Source organism: Panthera pardus, unplaced genomic scaffold, assembly GCF_024362965.1.
Source record: "Panthera pardus isolate Hobbes unplaced genomic scaffold, ASM2436296v1 HiC_scaffold_20, whole genome shotgun sequence".
In the NCBI taxonomy this organism is placed as follows: Eukaryota; Metazoa; Chordata; class Mammalia; order Carnivora; family Felidae; genus Panthera; species Panthera pardus.
Window position 1 is genome coordinate 12102008 of NW_026526766.1, and position 13147 is coordinate 12115154.

Sequence of the window (13147 nt, forward strand, 5' to 3'; positions counted from 1 at the left end):
AAGCAAGCCACCCCTTTAGCTACTGCAGGGGTCCAAACAAAAAGGTGATGTCTTTTTATGGTTGCTGTTGCTGCTGTTAGTGGTGGTGAGAACATTTAACATGACATTTACCTTCTTAATAATGTTTAAGGGCACAACACAGAAGTGAAAACATGAACTTTCCAACCTGCTTCCAGGCCATTCACAGAGCCCTCCCACTGTGGGGACCCGTTACTCTCCATGCCTGATAATCAGGCACTTGGACAGTGATGTGTCAGCCCATCGAAATGAACTGCAGACTCTGAGATAAAGGGATGGTAAAGTGGGTCCTTCTCTAGATTTTCGGCAAGCTGCCTGTTACTCTCCCCTCTGGCTTATCTCACTTCCCATCCCATCTCCCTAGGCTCCTCTACCAGTTTCCTGGCTGGTAAATGGGTAAATGCTACTGAGGTGCCCTCCTCTGTCCTTTGGAACCCTCTGCTTTTCTCCCATAGTGGCTTTTTCTTCCTATTCAGGCCATTCTCATTTGGGGTCTCACTTCAGCAGCCTTTTGTTCTAACTGGGGACTTAGATTCCAGTCTCGAAATTTCCTGCTTTTGTTTGCATTCCTGGTCCCCCCCCAGCTATGGCGGTGAGTTGAGATCCATGCAAGCGGGAATCTGTCATGTTCACTTAGACCAGATCCTATGCACACTCATGATATATACATGCCGAATGAATGAAGGAATGAATGAAGCAAATGAAATGAAGACACATACAACTGGGCTGCACAGAAATCCTAAGTGTTAATGGTTTTGACAACTGGGATTTATTTTAAATGTATTACCACACTACAAAAATTACCCTTCATCAATCAGACACTGTTCTTAAGAATTCTATCTTAAGCTCCTGTATCTCAAGTAATTATACTAAAATGGTGTTATTAGAGTTAGCTCAAGAAAATTATCCAGCAAATGAATGAGATTTGAAAGAAAAAAATCATCTTAAAAGAGATTTCTAATTATACAGTTTAAAAAAATTACCAGGGTTTCCATCCCGACTGTGCCCTGCATTTCATAAAAAGCTTTCGAAGGCTGCACACCCTCCTCTCACCCAGGGAATGCTGCAATGTGTGATACTGCACAGTCATTAAAAGCACTGGTTCTGTAGAGTGCACGCGCCAGCTGGGGGACCCGAGGCAAGTACTTGCCTCTCCAGGCTTCCGTGTCTTCATTTCCCAAAGGTGGATAATAGTACATAACTGGAAGGGATGTGGTGAGGATTCAAGAACCTAATCTACGCAAGGTGCTTAGCACAGTGTCCAGCTCATGGTGAGTGCAGAGTAAGTGTCGGCCATTTTCTTCCTACTTGTAGAATGCTTTGCTGTTGGGCCAGTGGAAGAATGGCACAGATGTGCACTCTCTCCCGAACTGAGTCATACTCCCTTCCCGTACATTTGCTATTTAAGTAAACTTCATTCAATGTCACCGGCCCTTCTCTCCCAACTTCTTCCGGTGAAAGAAAATAGTGGCCAACCCCAGATTAAAATGTAGATGTGGAGAACCATACATAGCCATGCTTGTCATCTTGCCACAATATCGTGAGCTCCTAGAGGGCAGTGGTGGATGAAAATGGCTCACGTTGGTTGAATGCTTACCATGTGGCAGATCCTGCTTTTATGTCTTAAGTACCTTACATGTATTAACTCATGTGATCCTCACAAGAAGCCTAGGAGGCAGTCAACATGTCTTATTTACCCTCCATTCACTTAATAAATGACTTGAGTGATATTTACCAATGTGCCTGCCCTTCAGGTACATGACAGACTCTACAGTCTCATGGTTAAGAATGCTCCCAGCTCCTCTACTGATCAGCAGTGTGATTTCAGGGTAGTTACTTAACCTTTTGTACCCCCAACTTCTCCATATGTAAGATGGGAGTAGAATAATGATGAACGTGATCATGACCATCACAACACATGCAACTATGGGGCCCTTCATTTATTTATTTTGGGGTGGGCAGAGAGAGGGAGACAGAGGGTCCAGGGTGGGCTCTGTGCTGTGAGCTCAGAGCCTGACGTGGGGCTCAAACTCACGACCGTGAGATGATGACCTGAGCTGAAACCAAGAGTTGGCCACTTAACCAACTGAGCCACCCAGGCACCCCACCATAGGTCCATTTTAAAGAGGAAATAATATCTTTTCTATGAAGTAAAATCCATTTCGTTGGTTATAAATACAAACAAGCAAAGCTCATTTTTTTTTGGTCTCTTGTAGGAAAGCAAGAACAAAGGATCAAAGTTTCAACTGACATAAAAAGTTGAATTACTCTTGGAGTAGCCAGGAAAACAAAGGAATGGTCACTTATTGTCCAAGACATTAGTCATTGTTTGCCTATGATATCCAGAGGAATCTTTTTTTTTCTTTTTAAATGTTTATTCATTTTTTGAGAGACAATATGAGGCAGGGAGGGGCAGATAGAGAGGGAGACAGGGGATCTGAAGCATGTTCTGTGCTGACAGGAGACAGCCCGATGTGGGGCTCAACCTCACAAACAGCAAGATCATGACCTGAGCCCAAGTTGGATGTTCAACAGACTACACCACCCAGGTACCCCTGAGAAGAATCTTTTGATATCTAGTCAAAATCTGTGGATTATCTTATTTGGGTATAGCATGTCTATAAACAGAATTGAGCTTTCCCAGCCTATTAGAATGGAATGTTCTCTTGTTTATTTATTCACATTTATTCACTCAACAAACATGTGGAGCATCTACTCTGTCACTAACACTGATCTAAACGCTGGGGATCCAGTAGTGGAGAAAACAAAGTCTCTGCCCTTGGGCACTTTTTTCTATGGTGTCAGCAAACAGATAAGTACATAAGAACATGTGAGATAGTAATAACACCATGTCTAAGCAGTAAGTTGGCATTTGCAAAATTACCTGCTCCTTAAAATACTAAAGGCAGAAGGGAAAGATATAAAGACTAAAATAGTTGCTGAACCATAATCATCTGGTAGGTCAGCTAACTCAGCTACGTGACCGTAAACCTCTGTGAGGATCCTCTGAATGAAAATAAAGGGGGTGAAGAGAAGAGCCTGGGAAGCAAGGGAAGGGGTGTTTGCCCTTCCCCCATTCCTGCCAGGGCAGGGGCGTGCCCTAGGCTGAAGCACCCTGTAGAGAAGAGGAGAACTTCAAAGAGAGATCCAGCCTTGGCTTTGGTTCCCAGGCTGATGCCACTTCCACAGGCCCTGGTGATATCATCTGACCCCTGCTGCAGGCTCAGCCCAGCCAGGTCCCCATAACTCAGTTCTGACCCGCTGATGATATGATTTCTGGAGCACTGGTCTGACATTCAGGGCTCAGTATCCAGATCCCCTGGACTATTTCTGACCTGTACTCAATGCTTGGAAAAGTGGGCTTCCTCCCTACTCATGAGACTTGGTTCCTAACCAATGGTCCACTTCTGGTGACAGTATTCTCAGTTTAATCTCTGTACTGAGGCTCATTCTGGTCACCTGCTGAGCACTTCAATACTCCTTGGATTGGGGACTGCATGCCTTTCTCCCACTCATCTCATATAGTCCTATATAGCCCTGCAGTTGGCCATGCTACCTGCAGGCAACTTTTCCCAGCATTTTCAAGTTGGGCCTGTTTCTGGATTGCCCACCCATGTATATGCCTGTTTTGTCACTTCATGATGGAGCCCTACCACAATGGCTGATTGTTTGGCTCATGAATTTTGTTCTGTTGCCATGGGGTTCTTGAACCCTCACTGTGGCTGCTCAATAGAATTTCTGCTGGGGCAAACAATTGGGGCCAACATTCAACACCCTATCCACATACCATAACCACTAAAAAGAGAGATGAGTATACTTCTAGGGCTTGGCCATTATAGTAGTTAACATCAAGCACTGAGTAGTTGTCTCCAGATACTCACCTAGAGTCTTCTTACCCCTTCCTCCATAGAATCATGCCAGAATCAGATTTCTCTGTATTATGCTCTGAATGTTTGCACATCTCTATTATCAGAGTTTCTACTTATATTCAGATATTTATCTGATTATTTAATATCTATCTCCTCTATTTGATTATCAATGCCATGAGGACAGGGATTGTGTCTGCTTTGCTCACACGGTATCTACTGAACCACAGGGAGGGCTGGCACATCAACAGAAGGTGGCCTCTGGTTGACTAACACAAGGGTCTTCCTTGATTCAGCCCATACCTGCACTAATATCATGGTAAACTGGCTTCTGGGCAGACGTCAACCTTTTTGCTGAACATTCTTCTCTATCTTCTTTATCTAGCCACAACCTGATGATCTCATGAGGGCACTGCTTCCCCTTTAAAGTTCTTGAATGGTGACTGGTCTTCTTTACTGCAACATTTGTTTTTCTGGACCAGGGGGAGCCATTGGCGTCTTCCTTACTTTTTTTTTTTAACACTTATTTATTATTGAGAGACAGAGCATGAGCATGGGAGGGTAAGAGAGAGGGGGAGACATGGAATCTGAAGCAGACTCCAGGCTTTGAGCTGACAGCAGAGAGCCCGACACGGGGCTCAAACTCACAAACTGCAAGATCATGACCTGAGCCGAAGTTGGATGCTCAACTGACTGAGCCACCCAGGCACCCTGTTTTTTTTTTTTTTTAAAGTTTGCTTATTTGTTTTGAGAGATAGAGAGAATGAGTGGGGGAGGGGCAGAGAGAAAGAGAGAAAGAATCCCAACCAGCCTCCTTGCTGTCAGCACAGAGTCCAACATGGGGCTCAAACTCACAAACCGTGAGATCATAACCTGAGCTGAAACCAAGAGTCGGATGCTTAACTAACTGAGCCATCCAGGCATCCCAGTGTCTTCCTTACTTGATGTTCCTACCACCATTCTCTCCTTGTTTCCTAAAACCCCCTCAGCTTTGAAGTTCACCTGATCACACTATGAATCACCCACTATTGTCTCCATCGTTCAACAATCTCTGAGTCCTTTAGTTTCATTCCTTGGGTTCTGGGTCCTTCCCTGGCATCATAATCTTGGATGATTTCAACGAACACAATTACATCCTAATAACAGCATGCCTACAAGTTCCTCCCCTCCAACAGTCTTGTTCTTACCTTATTGCAGCTACTCAGTCTCACTTTCAAACTTATCACGAGCTCTAACTGCATTCTCTGTGAATTCAACAGAGATAGGATAATATAAGGGAAGTCCTGGATATTCATTACAACTCACATCTAAAAATACTTATTTCTTAACTGGAATGAAGCCACTTAGGTTTCTCCTTAACCAACAAAAAATGTAGGCTGAAGTAGGACAAATCAAAGAATCAAGAGTTTCCATGTACTTTCACAAATAGCTGTGGCTGTACAATATGCTTCTGGTGTAGTCCATTGCTGCCAGAGATAATTAAAGAAGAAAAATCTTTCTTAAAATGTGGTCCACTGATCCTTAGATTAACTGATTTGGGGAATATTGAGAATTGCACAGTGTTGGTCAATAAATCTTACCAGGCGTTGTAGGGGATATTTGGTATTTTTGCCGTTGGCATCCATTTATCCTATATCCCATAAGAAGTCTTTTGGTATCTATCTCACACCCAATCTTGATTCACTATGGTTCAACTGCCCCTCTGCCCATGCCCCAAATCCAGGGATGGAGAACACACATTGCTCTCAGGTCACATTCCCTTGGTCACAGCAACTGGTTATGTGATGGGAAGGTCAGCCAATGGGACTTCTGAGTCAATGAGACTTCTGGAGCTTCCAGGAAAGACTCTCACTATATACCACTGTTAAGTAGCAAGATGTGGAGCTTCTGCATTTATCTTGCTTCAGTCAAAGAGAGCCTATCTGAACATGTGGCCAAACTAAAAGGGAATCCAGAGATGGAAATGGAAAAAAGGACCATGGTGTCGTTGAGTATCTAGATAAAACCGCACACTCGGATTCTCAGTTATGTGAGCTGTGGCAGTTAATGACATGTCCCCACATTGCTTCCTTTCCCTGGGCACATAAGAAAACTACACTTCTCAGCCTCCCCTTGCAGGTAGGTTGGTCTATTAGCCTAAACTCTGGCTAAAGGAATATGCACAGGAGTGATGTAAGCCACTTTCAAGCCCTTACCGAAAAACAGCCTATAAGATACTCTGGTAATTTTTCCCCTTCTATAGCACCTATGAAATATTCCAGAAGGTACAAAACAGAGTAAGTGTGATACAAGAAACTGAGTGGGGAGTGAGGTGGGAGACAGTGTCAGGGAAGACTTCTTTGTGGGACTGGCATTTGAGTTGAGACCTACTTGCATAAGCAAAGAAGCAATAAAGCTTTTAAGGAGAGGAGAGGAAGAAAGAACATCCCTAATAGATGAAATAGCTAGTGCACAAGCTCTGATGCCAAAAGAGGGTGTGGCATATTGGAGGAATAGAAAGGTCACAGTAAGAGGATGAAAGGGTCCAGCAGTCTAAGTGTGATAGGGAGGGGTCCATAGTTGAGGCAAGAGATGATGATGCCTTGGACCAGAGTGGTAGCAATGAAGATGGAAAGGAATTGGACAAACTCTTTGCATTTTTTTAGAAGTAGTACAGACAAAAGTTTCTAGGTGGTTGGAAATTAAGGAAGAAAAAAAGGGAGGAAATCGATGTCTCCTAAGTCTTTGGTTTGAGTAACTGGTTAAATGGTGATGCCATTTAATCGGATGATGAGACAAGAAAAGTAAACATTTTTGGACATGTGAAGTTTGACATTCCTGTTAAAGATCTGTGCATAGATGTCAATGCAGACATAAGATCTTAGATGTCAGAACTTAGCTCCTCTACACCATGATAATGATGATGGCAGCTAATATTTACTAGCATGTATTATCTCTTGGGCATCACAAGACATACTTCACATTGATAATCTCATGCAATCTCACCACATCCCTCCCTGTAAGCAAGCACCCCCATTTTACAGAGGAGGAAGTGGAAAGTCAGATTTGGTAAGGCAACTTGCCAACAATGACATAACTATTAAACAAATAGTTCTGGTAGTAGAATTCTACCTTACATGGCATGGGACCTTGTCACAAAGTATTGCTGTATCTCCCGAACTAAAATATATGGTGCTGGAGAGAACTGTATCTTTTTGTTGTTTACATCCTCAAAGCACTCAGCAAAATGCTTTGTACCTAGAAGATTCTCAGTCAACACTTGTTGCTTGATTTCATTGCTCATGGGAAAAGACGAAATGGTGTGAGGTGAGACCCACACAGAAAAGGCTTTCTTTGCTTTTCTCTTTCACCTCTGAATTTCCTTAGTTCCATGTCAACAAGGACCTGCTAATGCCCTGGCTCACCTTCTTCTTTCACCAGCATTTAGAACATTCTTCAGAAGGGTACGTACGGTATGTCATGACAAGAGTGGGAGCACAGGGTCACCAGAAACAAGGGGTGGGTGGGCTCAGCACACAGCTTTCCTTCAGTAGCTCATTCAGCCCATGCTTTCCAGTCAGGCCTTCCAGATTACTAGGATACCCGTTAGTCCATTAAATAGTAAACTCATTCTGTGGCCTCAAGTCACTTCCAAAAAACAAGCTGACATTAGGAGTAGAGAGATCTGAGATCCTGACGGAATCAGATTCAAGCAGTTCAAACTGGGGTTGGCTTTTCTATTTCTCTCTGGCCAAACATTTTAGGTCAATCTTCCACTAGATGAAATAGGAAAAGAATAACTCAAAACACCCACCACACCCTCCACCTGCAATTTGAAGAGACACGAGATTACTAGATTCAAGGAGACCACACTGCTTCTCAGAAGAGGGTCGAGAGAAAGCGTTTTGGCGGGAAGCACAGTGGCGAGGTTCACGTTGCTCTCTCCTCTGGACGATCCTCTCAGCTTTCTTCCTGGGAGTCACCCTTGTGGGTCCTTCAAGCCTCCACTCAAATGGCACCTCTTCTAGCACTCTTGGGATGGTCCTGTGCTCTTGTCCTTTGTTTTTATGCCAGTGCTCATTTCTGCCTTAATTTTTTTTTTTAAATGATGAGATGTGCAATCAATTTTTCTTTCCCTCCCAGACTATGAATTCCACGTCTTGCCTATCTTAGAAACCCTGGGGTTTAGCCCAGTTCAGTGATACACGGTGGGGTTCAATAAAGAGCTGCTGAGCTGAACGGCGGACCGAGTGGTGTTAGCTTGCCAGGGGAACAGAACCCTGTGACACAGGAGACGTTGGTGCCCGCCGTGGCTTCTGGCTGACTCGCTGTGAGCTGCAGAGTAAGCGTCTCACCCTCTCTGTGTCTGTTTGCTCGTCATCCAGAATAATGGGGCTGGTCCAGCTCAGGCCTCAAGGCTCTGGCACTGAGCGATCTGAACACACAGATGGGAAAGCAACTGAGGATAATGCATTCACGCAGGCTGGCTCTACGAGGCCTTCATCATTAATCACAATTCTCCAGTCTGACAAAATCCCTCCCCAAACGATCTCAAAAGGATGCTACACACAATGAAGGAGAAATAATCACCCTCAATTTCCAGACAGAGAATCGTGTTCAAATGTCTATTAATTGTGTCAGTCTTTTTCCAACCAAGTGCATGTGCTCTGCTTCCCCTGGCTTCTCCCGACCTTATCCCCAGGCCCCTGCCTCACCCCTCCAAGGTGGAGGTGGGCAGGGGACACACCTGGGTACCTGAAGAAAGCGGGGTCCTGCTCTCTGGCATGCACTACAGACAACTCAACAGCAGAGAGACCATTCTGTGTATTTCAATCTCCACATCTGGCTCCAGACTCAACGTTAAGACCGAAGTCCTAAGAAAGCACTGGGAACTTTCAGCAGAAAGTTTTTTCGCCAAGAGCAAATCTGAACAGACCCATGAGGAAAATCTTCTCCCCTCATTGCCATGGCTCTGAGAGGCCCTGGGGGTCTGTCCCAGACTATGAGAGGAGATAAACAATTGCATGAGAGGCTAAGGCAGGGCTCTAGAAGGACAAACACGCTGCCTTGTAGGCCCCATTTTTCTAAATGCTTTCAAAATAGAGCTTCTGATCTTAAGTCCTGATGCTTTCCAGTTAACTGCATTTCTCCCCTACCTCTACATGCTTTTCTTCTTTCCTTCTCTGTAGTTCTATGTCTTTTTTTTTGTATTATTCTCCTGTGGATTCCTGAATCCACAGTTAATATAAAAATCTTCCAGTGGAATAACATTTTCTGCTTTCAGAAATAGATGCCTCACAAATTCTCTTTTTTTTTTAATTTTTAAAGTTTAGTTATTTATTTTGGGAGAGAGAGAGAGAGAGAGAGAGAGAGAGAAAGCAAGGTAGGGAGAGAGAGAGAGAGAGAGAGAGAGAGAGAGAATCCCAAGAAGACTCCTCACTGTCAGTGCAGGCCCCAATGCAGGGCCCAATGCAGGGCTTGAACTCACAAACTCTGAGATCATGACCTGAGCCAAAGCCAAGAGTCTGATGCTCAACTAACAAAGCCACCCATGGGTCCACTTCACAAATATTCTTAAATAACTTCATGTATAAGATGTCTAATCTCTTCAATTAAGTGCACTCTTCAAAACAGAGGACCACATCTGCTACTTCTTCTGAATGCCCAACACACAAGCCAACAACTAGACGTGGCTGTGTCAACAAGCCAGGTCCTCAACCCATGCTTATGTTTCCTAACTGATTTTGATGGGATAGGTGATTATTAATAATAGTGACCAGTCCTCACCTGACCTGATCAGTGCAGAAATCAATTTTACAAAATGCATTATGACTGGGTTTTATCTTCTCTCTCTCTCTTTCTTTCTTTCTTTCTTTCTTTGATAGATTCATCATTTTCAACAATTAGCAATTTACCTATATTGCCTCTATTAGAATGTTGAACAGGAAACTAGAGTCTCTCCACATCCTACAGTCACAGTATTTTATGAGGTCTTCCTTCATTCTCATGGACCTTCAAAGCTTATGATTTCTGTGCCAAAGAAAGTGGTTTCTTATATAAGCTTTTCTTCATACTGTTAAGACTAAAATAGTTGAACCTGAAAACCGAACTGTAAATATGAGTGCACTCCATTACTGGAGCCTGAGGCCTTTTATATACATACAAATGGTATGTCAGTTTACTATATTAAATGAGGTAAAATCATAAAAGCTTCAGCAACCAAGAAGTGTTATGAAATGCCACATAAGAAATGTGGGCAATCCAAATACTGCAGAGTAATTGTCACCATCAGAAGACCCTAATCTTTGGCATAGCGCTGTCCATTCCTCATAATATCATAGTATTTTCCAAAGATAATGCATTTAAAATACAAAGCCAAGAGTCTGCATTTCTATTATATTTAAAAACTTCTCTCCTGAAAGTCAAATAACAGACTGTATTTCTTTCCTCTTATTACAGTATTTGGAGGCTGATGTAAATATATTTGAGCTTATCGTGGTCTAGTCGTTGATAATCTCTGGGAGGCATGACATTTTTTTTCTTCTAGAATCAGTTTTGAAGTCAGCAACTGCACTATCGTGCATATATGATACGGGGTTGCCTTGGAAGGAAAAAAAATGCAGTGTGTTATATCTCACTTGTTCAGATCCCATCCAATTATAACTGAAAAACTATTCACAGAATTATCACCATATGAATTATCAAACAACCATCAACAAGGGGCCAAGAGGAGCATGAAGGAGACCCTGAGAGAGTGAGGAGCAAGGTTCATACGGAGCAGATACAGTTGTAATATGTGAATCAGGCAATTAAAGGAGGTTAACGTTGCAAGCACACGCCTAAAGCAAAAGCGTTATTTTTATGTACCAGTTTAGAAAACAATGGAGCAGAAAACAAAGGTTTGACCATTTGCTGAAGGGAAATTTCAAATGAGGTCAATTCTTTCACACTCCTCTTGGCTCCAATGAAAAAGTAGATAAGAGGGTTAGGATTTAAAACACACACACACACACACACACACACACACACACACACACACACACAAATTATTAAGCAAATAAACAAAATACAAAATTACTTTCCAAAAAGGAAAGTCTTTGAGTCTTCTTCCTGTTGCTCCTGCCCATCCTTTCTCCTTGTCCACAGCCCCTGGGATTAACTCTGCCATATCATGGCTGCAGCTATGGACAAGGGCATTGCTTCTCGATCTTTAACATGCCTCAAATTATCTGGGCAGGGGTAAGGGGAGTCTTTAAAATGCCAAATCTGAGCCAGTAGGTTTGGGTGGGGTCCCAGAGTCTACATTTCTACTCAGCTCCGGGTCCTGCTGCTGATCCACATGCCTTGTTTGGAGTCCCAAGGAGCTGGGTGTATCATCAGATTCTCAGGCCCGCATCTCCTCTGGTGAGCCAGAATGTCAAACTAGCCCTTGGACAATCGGTCCTCCTTATCCATCTGAATTACTATTTCCCATGAAACAGCAGACGAAGGGTAAACCAAGGATTGCAAGAGGAATCAGAGAGAGAGAGAAGGGGAGAGGAATGACCAACAACTGTTTGGACAAGATCATAGAGGAGGGTGGTTATCGTGAATATAACACAATTGTGCGTAATAATATGATTATATGATTATGATCTGATTGGGAATTATAGTAATATATAACAATAACACGTCTGGGGGATCCCCAGTGAACAAAAGAAACACTAAAGGCTTATCCCACTCATGGCCCGAAGAGTTCTGAAATGCTTTCTACCTACCGTTTTCAGCATTACCCAAAACAACTGTAGAATACCTCGTGGTAGGGAAACAGTGGGTAAGAGCTGGAGTCTGTTAAGAGGCCAGAAGCATGCTGTGCCGTTTACTAGGAAGGCAAGTTACCTCTTTGGACATAAATTTCCTCACCTATCAAGTTGAGATATTAACAACTACAATTTAATGGTAAGAAATTTTTTTAAGTTTATTTTATTTAGCGAGAGAGAGAGAGAGAGAGAGAGAGAGAAGAAGAGAGGGAGGGAGGGAGCAGGAGCAGGGTAGGGGCAGAGAGAGAGGAAGAGAGAGAGAATCCCAAGCAGGTCCTGTGCTATCAGTGCAGAGCCTGATGCAGGGCTCAAACTCACAGACAGGTCAGATGAAATCATGACCTGAGCTGAAGCAAAGTGTCAGAGGCTTAACTGACTGTCGAGCCACCCAGGTGCTCCTAATTGTAAGAATTAATTGAGAGATGTGGTATGACGTACTTAATACAAAGGCTGGCATGAAGTAAACACTCAGATCATGACAAGTATCAGAAGTATTATTTTTTAATATGTATGTATGTATGTATGTATGTATGTATGTATTTTCCAGAGAGAGAGTGAGTAGGGAAGAGGCAGACAGAGAGGGAGACACAGAATCCAAAGCAAACTCCAGGCTCTGAGCTGTCAGCACAGAGCCCGACGTGGGGCTCATACCCATAAGCCATGAGATCATGACCTGAGCCAAAGTCAGACACTTAACCGACTGAGCCCCCCCAGGCGCCCCAATTATCAGAAGTCTTATTAATGGTAAAATATATGTTCTACAGCCTCATATTGTTACAGTTCACTCTTGAGGTGACCATCTGAACAATAAAGAGATGAAAAACTAGGGCTCAAACCAACTTTGTAGAAAAGCTGCCAGGGAGAGCCCCGGTCATGTCTGTAATGTTGCCTTTTGGCCTGAGGTCTCACACTAGACACCACGCAGGCTGTAAGTCAAAGGAATACTTACCTAATATTTAATATTTTTAATACCTGTTTAAAGAAATCTTTTCAAGAAGTCTTTAAATAATTAAATATTTACTCTTTTAAATCTCCTTTTTCTCTTCTACTTTGGTTTCCATGGGAATCTGCACTTATGGGGAACTTCAAAGAAAATCCACTGAGTTCCCAACTTCTGCCTCTCTGATTATTAATAGAATTGCAGTTTGTTATAGAATGGCAAAGACCTCTGATACTGCCTCGTTCAACCTGTTCTCTGGAGCTCAGGGCTATGTATGTCACTCTTTCAAGAAATATTTTAGTGGATCTCTGATTCGGACGCCATTTTGTGTCCATTGGCATCAGTCTGAGAGCAACCTTGTGTTTCCCATGCAATCAAGGGGTGTGATCTAGACAATAACGGTGTTCCTTCATATTCACAGGTAATTTTTGTTTGTTCATGGGTTCACAGACTATTTCCAGACTGATTGAAGTTTCTAAAAGTTCACCAGCCTCTGGCTAAATCTAGTCATATCTGCACTGACATTAGATACTCTGGATCTACTG

General features: G+C 43.1%; 1 protein-coding gene across 6 annotated transcripts in view; it reads right to left on the reverse strand.

The window, feature by feature from the left end:
* APBA1 (amyloid beta precursor protein binding family A member 1) overlaps positions 1–13147 on the reverse strand; it is a 209479-nt gene that overhangs the window by 137137 nt on the left and 59195 nt on the right. The gene's annotated exons all lie outside the window — the stretch shown is intronic.